Raw genomic sequence first — 7,301 nt, 5'->3', positions numbered from 1 at the left:
CCAAAGCTGATGCGAGAGTGTGAATAAAAAGAGGTCTGGCACCGAAAAGATTGTGGCCTCGATTGCGGCCTACATTGCGGCCTCGATTGCGGCCTACATTTTACTTTGCGGCCTAAATTGCGGTCTAGATTGCGGCATGCATTTTACTTTGCCCATTAATCCTGTGTTTTGCGACCATATTGATTAAATTGTATGGATGACATCCGCTAAGAACCCCAAAGCTGATGCGAGAGTGTGAATAAAAAGAGGTCTGGCACCGAAAAGATTGTGGCCTCGATAGCGGCCTACATTGCGGCCTCGATTGCGGCCTACTTTGCGGCCTAAATTGCGGTCTAGATTGCGGTTTGCATTTTACATTGCCCATTAATACTGTGTTCTTCGACCATATTGATTGAATTGTATGGATGACATCCGCTAAGAACCCCAAAGTTGATGCGAGAGTGTGAATAAAAAGAGGTCTGGCACCGAAAAGATTGCGGCCTCGATTGCGGCCTCGATTGCGGCCTACATTTTACTTTGCGGCCTAAATTGCGGTCTAGATTGCGGAACCCCAAAGCTGATGCGAGAGTGTGAATAAACACCCGTTACAAGTACCGTTTACAGTTGTAAGTGGTTAACGGTGACCACCGTTAGCCAGTTATAAGTGGACCAGGAGACGTCTCCTGGCTCTTGAGATACAGCGTTAACGGTAAGGACAGGCCGGGAGAGATGGGTCACCGAGGCCATAGATAGTGGACTGTAGGAGAAGCCTCGCGATATTTGGGAACGTGACCTCACGAGGGTACAGAACGGTGGCCGGGAGGCTACCGGGAAGTGGCCGGGATATTGTGTTTTCAGGCCCGCCGACCGTCCGGATCGATCGCCGTAGGTCGTCCAGCAGCAAAACTCTGCCTGTTCCATGGTGAGGTGAGCAACTTTGGTTCATTTATACCGATTATTTTTATATTGAATAGGCACAGATCCTCGTTAATTTGCAACTAGCTCGAGCTATGCCCGGCGCGTGTTAAAGGGGGAGGGGGGTGCACACATCACCGCGAGTAAAAATAGTATGGTTCTTTTTAGCCCACTGCTGTTGTTACTGGCCTCATTCATAATTTGGCCACGTTCATCCAGATCATACATGTATCAAAAACACAAAAGGTCGGTTTGTAATATTCTAACTGGAGTACGTAAAGTAACACTAACAGACACAGAAGACTAGTCGAGTCGACACAGTATCCAGGGTTCGCGGAAAAGGCTGGCCAGGCTACCCTACCAGGCTTAGTATGTTACCCTTTCTGGGCCCCCAGGGGTATGCATAGGGGCTTGGCCTGTAATGGAATTTCCTAGAGGAAAAATGTGTCAATAAGCCCATTCACGGTTGCGACTACACATGCGCAATGTCAAAGGTGAAGACAGGACAGGACAGTATGAATCTCCAAACTTACCACATAGTACCTGGGACTGGGAGATACATGTGCTAGTACGAGAATGAGATACTGTTAGTAAGTTGGTCAAAATACCGTCAATGCAGAAATGTTCGCGGTGGTTTGATGTTCATGGTTTTTGCAGTGAACTTTCAGCGCGAACTTAAAACCACCGCAAAACTTTTTGCCGACTTACTAGTATGACTGTAGCGCTATTGTTACAACTGCAAACACTCAATTTTCCCTATATAGTATGTCATTCACATTAAGGGGAAAGCTATAAGCAAATTATAAATAAACTAAAAGATTACAAGAACATCGCTGACACCTGTGTTCCCACCAGAGATTTTGTTTCATGTTTGGGAATCGAAAGGCATTCAATTTCAAATTACCGTAAAGCCTGTTGAATTTCGTCCCTCAAATGCAAGAAGTCATTTTCAGATGATAGGTCATAGAAACCTGTCGTACAACACACCTGTGTAAGCCCGACCATGTTCACATTGGTCGCAAAAAGAGGTCCATAACTTTTGAATGAATTGGTGACATTTTTAGGGCAGCCTTGGATGTGTTTTACAAGATTCATAGCCTCTACCAGGCTCCGCGAGATCGCTGGGAAAATAGTAGAAATCGGCAAATAGAGTGAAAGTATGCCAGTGGTACTCCGCTATACAGTGAAGCTCATGGACCCTCTCTCCGTAGCTAACTCCCTTGGAACACTATTCACTCTATTTGCCGATTTCTACTATTTTCCCAGCCTTGTCGCGGAGCCTGGTAGAGGGTACAAGATTCAGCCACTACTAGTACTAGTACATGTATTGTCATCAAGTCCATGGTCTGATCTCTCATAGCCACACTGGAAATCATATGACATTTGTATCAAACAGTCAAAACCAACGTTGCCAGTGACCTAGGTTTTTGCGGTTACCTCTTTATCGCAAACTTAAAATCATTCTCAACCACCCCCTAGCGAAAAGTGAACTGTCCACTAATGCTTTCCTTATTACTAGTAAGTTATTCCCACTGCAAATTTCAAGCCATTTAGCTTTCCTAGCAGGGTACCTGGGTATTACAGGCACCAAAAATACAAAAAATCACCTCCATTTAAGAAGTGGACTACTCCATGATCATTTGCACCTTTAATATCTGGTGCAAAGACCTAACACCTGAGTCCTCACCAAATTTACTTGGCTTACATAGGATGTCACGGAAGACAATTGCAAAAAGCATCATTTCGGGCAAAACTGCCCCCAAAATGATTAATAATGATATTGTAACCACCTCCATGCAAGAAGTGTCTATTCTGGAAAAAGCTCCTCCTATCTCTCCTTACAGCAACTAGCTCTTCCTCACCGAATTTCATTCCATTTGGCTTTCATAGCAGTACACAAGTAAAAACAAACTTGGGGCAAAATCATTTTCATCCATCCCCTTGCAAGTTGTGGGAACTTCCTGGATCATGCTTATTTCACGACAAACAGTTCAATACCCTACAGCAACAGACTCATAGTCTCATATGGCCATGGCTAGGCCAAGGCAAGCATTCCTGACCATGCCCCTATAGCTAGCCTCTCTGTTGAGTGGTGCTGTACATCGTGCCCTATCTTTAAAACACTTCTGCAAACAGCCCACTCGACCTCTCCAAACTATATCTCACTACAGTCCACGTACTTACATGCTACTAGTTTGTGTCAGTAATACTGTAAATTTTGAAATGTTCGCGGTGGTTTTATGTTCATGGTGTTCACGGCAACCGTTTCACCGCAAACATTTTTGTCTAATACTGTGGCGTAGGGGTGGATACCGGTTTGCTGGACCTGATTCAGGCCTATATAACATCCAAAAACCGAGTCCAAAAACCTGAGAGCCAAAAACCTGAGTCCAAAAAAAAATGAATACAGTACAAATATATTTTTCTATTTTATTTGATGAAAAGTGTTTTGAGTCTACCCTCTGACAAAAACAGGCATTTAAAATAAGTGCAACATTCAAATATCAAACACGTTGGTTTATCTTGAAAGTCTTCTCACCAAGAAACTTTTATAGTTTTGCTTGTCAGTATTAATTCTCTATGCTTGATATTGGTCTAATAAAACAAAACATCAACTGGACAGGATCAGGTCCAGGTTCAGGTCCCTGGACCTAAACTTGGACTCGGACCTTATTAAGCCGAACCTATATCCACCCCTCCTGTGGCGGTATCATCAGGTATGTGACTACAGTATAGCACTGCTGCAAACTTAAAACCACCGCAAACACTCTATTTTCCCCTTAGCACAAAATCAGAACCATGCAAACTTAAATGCATTCACATTAACAAGACCACCTCCTAGTGGTGAGAAGTAAACCAGTTATTATTGCCTGAGGTACATGTAGGTACCACAACGATCTGCATTGGCCGGTGAGAAAAACTGTGTTGGCAGAAAAACCTTTCCAGTCCGGACAGCAGAAAAAAATGTCCAGGCTGAAAAGAGGATCTGCATGGGGGTTCCTGGCAACACTTAAAGCTAAGTTCAGCAGGTTTAGTTTAATTCAAGAGGATCGACAACGCTTAACAGTGGTTCACATTCCTATAGAACTGGCAGCGCAGCATCATGAATGGCCCAAGGGTGCAACCATTTTGTAGGGGGGTCTGAGGGCATACTCTCCCAGAAAATCTTAACCCTCTCAAATCTTAACCCTTAATACATGTCGTATCGACATGAGGTGGGGTGCATACGAAGCATTCATGACATTCCAGCCAACCAATGTAGGGGGGTCTGGCATGCTCTCCTATAAAATCCTAACCCTCTCAAATGCAATTCCTTACATTTTGAGACCCAAAGTTTGCATGTTTACTGTGTCGAAACCAAGATAACCAGATGTCCTGTTGTAACTTTTCATAGGGCAATGTTGTCTTTCGACTACGCCTTGCGATTAAAATCTCAGTAATGCTGAAAGAAGAATTCAGGATAACAAATAGCAGGCTATGTAGAATTAATGGCAAAGCCGACTGGCTACGATTAACAGTGAAATAAAAATAGTAGACTATTGTCGATACAGACTTTCATTTTTAGGCGTAGTCAGTATCTCTGATTCCATGCAGGACAGGACACCTCCTCCCCCATGCAGACCCTCTCTTCAGAATGGACAGAGTTTTTTCTGTCCAGACTGGACAGGATTTTCCACCAACATGAGAAACATTTTTGTTGTTGTTGAAGAAAGCAGAAGAACTATCGAGAAGGGGATGTGGTGTGCTGTATACATTGGTTACCTTCACATGTATGATCTCCTTCATGTTGAACTTACTAGTAGTCAAGGGGCTTATGTTTTCACAGTCTAATCTTGATTGATCTTATGATGCATAAGAAAAAGCGCATCACTTTATTATTGGATAATCATATGAACTGTAACCTGCTACGAAAAAACATTATTCTTCCTCCTATGTCTAATCTCATTAGGTCGCCTGCTTGACCAGTGGTATTTAATGAATAATTCACATCCATACATACTGATATAGTGATAGTATCTTTTAAAAGTCTGCAAATATTGTAAGAAAGCTGTAAACTTAACCTAAACATGATCCAGTCCCACAGTATACGTAGTAAGTCCATGATGCAATTGGCCTTGTGACCCACAAAGCACAGCACTGTTTCATCCTGAAGTCAGCAAAACATTATTAAGTTAATTGCTTCGGGCTCTAAGAACTCAAAATCAGTGTTGTTCTATATCTGACTTCAAAATTTCAAACAAGTAATTCATCAAATAAAGTATATGGTTGTATTCCTTTTTCTGATACTTAGATTTCAAAAAATATTCTATATACTATAGTACAAACCCTACATGTAGGTGCACCAGTAAGAAATAAGGTGTATAGCTCCAATTTTGAGTGCACAAAGGTGCACATGCACCCACTGTTTCAAGCCCTGTATAGCCAAAGGCAGTATAGATGGAATACTAGTAGCTTCTCCTGTATTCATCATCACATGAGAATTCTAACAGAATGTTATTCCCTTTTTATACAAATGTAGTAAGAATTGTAGGAATGTGTGTGTGTGTGTGTGTGTGTGTGTGTGTGTGTGTGTGTGTGTGTGTGTGTGTGTGTGTGGGTGTGTGCTGACATATTTAGATCAGAGTTTCTGATGAGTGAGGAGTCCCAGGGACATGTGTGTGTGTGTGTGTGTGTGTGTGTGTGTGTGTGTGTGTGTGTGTGCTGACATATTTAGATCAGAGTTTCTGATAAGTGAGGAGTCCCAGGGACATGTGTCAAAAACTTAACTTATGACTGCTTAGACTACACTCTGTAGTGTATTAGGTATCTATTGTTGTCACGAGACATTATATACATTGCACTTATCCTATGTATTTTTGTACATACTATAAGCACTAGAAAAAAGACAATGCATTGTCTTTATTAACCCAACCTTCACCTTTTTGTTCTTGTTGTTTCTATAGGGGCTGACAATATTCAACCCAGACAGAGCATCAATGCCCTGTCCTCATGAGATGACAGTGAGTGAGAAGCTGACAGTGCAACAATGGATTACCTGCATCTGCATGGAGGAGTCATGTATCAACACCAACCAAGTCCTAGTTTTTTTAGAATGCATTGGGTCTGTCAAACAGCTAGTAAAAGTTTACACATGTATGAATCCTTCCTGCAATTTCAATTCCCATTGCACTGTAGACATGTATGTAATTATTACAATGGCAATGACTCTGATCCACATGCTTTTAAAATCACACCTCAATCCAAAAAACCTCATTAGATTAAAAATGTAGTAGAAAATGTCCCCGTTTTGCATGTCTCTTATATGTAACTTATACATATTCCAGGACTACATATGCTGTCAGTAAGTGTAATTGTCAACGTCTTTGACAGTTGTTTGTGCCCATGCATGTATTTCTATATGCAATAATACAGTACATAACCAATTTGAATTGCATTGAATTGTTTTCCTCTTTAGTCTTTGTTTGACTGTTATCATAACACATATTGGTATATTCCAAAGTCAATCCATACACGGAGGGTGACCCAGGAAAAAGCATGTCAGTGGCACCTCAGGCATAACTGATTAAACAAGGAAGCCACGCTCTCTGTTGTTTTCTATATTCTGTCAAATATTCCATTGAACAGCTTCAGAATGTAAGGTAGCTGCAGGGGAGTTAGGATAAATTGTGTGTTTTAGATGCTCTGTTGAACATGTATAGGTATCTGAGCAGTTCCTGATTAATTGATTTCAAGCTGTGTGCATTTTGTGATCTATTCACTTCAAACTGATGTGGTCATTGCGCCAATGTCAGATGTATGTGCTGAGACCTAATGTGAGTCTTGCCTTGCAATACCGACTCATATTTATTTATTTTTACTGTAACAATTACATGTTGAGGGTAACAAGATGTTGATATGATCTTAATAATCTAGATTGCTTAATCTTTCCATATCAGTTTGTTACAAAGTGTTATGCATGAGTCTAAGTTACCCTTGTTATGCACATGTACATAAAAAGTACAAACACAAACACTTTTCTATGTAAAAAGTTGTTGATATGGGATTCATTTTTTGTTGCTTTATTCTACTGCAGTCAAGTCAGCATAAAATAAACTGTGGTCTTCGAACATAACATGTGCTTCTGGAGTTTAAGTCAATAAAGCCAGCAGGATTTTAAAGACGATTCAGATGTTTTTATCTTTTCATGTAATCTATAGTTATCTACAATACTCAAAACAAAGCCACAATATGCATATATATATTTATTGAAGTTGTAATGTTTTTGGATAAGTCATACTAAAAGGAGTCCTAAACTCTAGAAGGGAGTGTTATTTTCCACTAGATTATGTATCAATGAATACATAATCAGCCGACTTTGTACAGAATTCAGACCCTACCCATGGATTCCCTATACGTATTCCCACTTC

At 41.0% G+C, this 7,301-nt stretch overlaps 1 long non-coding RNA gene across 1 annotated transcript; it reads left to right on the top strand.

Annotated features, from left to right (window-relative positions):
- The first annotated feature begins 576 nt into the window (after positions 1-576).
- On the top strand, positions 577-7,057 carry LOC136423585 (uncharacterized). The gene is made up of 2 exons (XR_010753761.1): positions 577-906; positions 5,838-7,057. It is a non-coding gene; the product is annotated as an uncharacterized lncRNA (long non-coding RNA).
- The last annotated feature ends 244 nt before the right edge of the window (positions 7,058-7,301 follow it).

Source organism: Branchiostoma lanceolatum, chromosome 17 (genome assembly GCF_035083965.1).
Source record: "Branchiostoma lanceolatum isolate klBraLanc5 chromosome 17, klBraLanc5.hap2, whole genome shotgun sequence".
Taxonomy (NCBI): Eukaryota; Metazoa; Chordata; class Leptocardii; order Amphioxiformes; family Branchiostomatidae; genus Branchiostoma; species Branchiostoma lanceolatum.
This window is presented reverse-complemented; position numbering and strand designations above follow the sequence as displayed.